The sequence below is a fragment of the Aplysia californica genome, unplaced genomic scaffold, assembly GCF_000002075.1.
Source record: "Aplysia californica isolate F4 #8 unplaced genomic scaffold, AplCal3.0 scaffold00391, whole genome shotgun sequence".
Taxonomy (NCBI): domain Eukaryota; kingdom Metazoa; phylum Mollusca; class Gastropoda; order Aplysiida; family Aplysiidae; genus Aplysia; species Aplysia californica.
The window spans coordinates 163,314-164,722 of record NW_004797661.1 but is presented as its reverse complement, the minus strand read 5'-3'; positions in this window follow the sequence as shown (position 1 = coordinate 164,722).

The following is a 1,409-nucleotide window of genomic DNA, read 5'->3' as shown; positions in this document are numbered from 1 at the left end:
CCCTCTACTTCTTTTGTATGTTTTTCACACTCTTGTGACCCGCTATTTCCGGGGTACCTTGATAGACGAAAAAGACTTTGTGCTTTTGAAGCTAGACAGGTGAGCAGAGTAAGTTTGATTCCCTGTAACTTGTAAGGACTTCTCTGTTGACATCCACCCCTTGGTGCTCATATGGCCTTCTGCAGTAGCAAGAGCTGTAAAACCTCTACCCACTTAAACAACAAACTAACAGAAGCACCAATCACTTGCAAAGAAATAATAGGGAAGTATCAACGAGATTAAAACGATACATTTTGAAAAATCATCATTATTGTAGGGCTTAACCAGTTTCAATAATTTGAAGAAAAAATAAACATGGGGGAAAAACGCTCGTATGTTTTGTCAGGATTTTTAAATATATTTTTGTGTGAAAAAGTTGGTACTGAACGCGTTGTGGTGGAATAATCTCGGGTGAAAATTACGAAACGGAAGGGTTTTTGCCTGCTCAGACCTATATCGACCCGTTTTCAACTTATTTTGTGGGTTTACGCCCTCGTCCAAGGTGTTCATGACACATGTTTCTGTCCAGCGACTAAATAAAATGAAACATTGATAGTTTAGGATTAACATGACCTCTCAAGCGTGAATTGTAAGCCATGGTAGGGCTTAACTACTACACGAGTAACATGACAGTGACACAAGCCTTGTTATTGTTTGTTTTGTTTCGTTTTGCCTTTGTCTTTTGTTTCAATTTTTTAAGGTCAAGCTGGTCTTGTGACCACGCATTTAGAGAATATTAATTAAATATTTTAAGCTCAGTTGACAGAAAAGGATACCATACTGACGTATGGATAATTTTAATACAAAGTAAGCATTTTTTTAGAAGAACAAACTGTTCAGGTAAACATGCTGATGGGACATGGAAAATAGCAGGTGGTTGAGATTATATTTCATGGTGCAGGAGAAACGAGTTTGACTCCCGAGTGGGGAGAACATTTTTTTATCGAATATCTTGGTCTTTCTGCTGGGTTGTTGTAGCCTCTTAGCCCGGGTTGGTCCTGACAGGCAGAGTCGGAAGCCCGTCTCCTAAATGATCTAAACTTTGTCGATGGGGGTTTAATAACACCTACATTTAAAAAAACAATAACCCTTTACGTTCACTTTGTGTTATAAAGTAAAGTAAAGTTGTTCCCGCATCCGATCCGGACATTGGGTATTGCCTTGTTAGTGAGACAACTTCCTGGGCCTTCTTTCATTATAATATATATCCTTCAAAATTTCTTCAAGGGAAAATTAAGACAGATGTCAAAGAACGTCCACTTGCAGAAACGACACACCAAATTTCTTAAATGATGACAAGTTCACCACACTCCTGTGAGGTGATCTTCCCAACCTATGTCTGTCTCTCGAGTACGATCACTTGTGTGTGT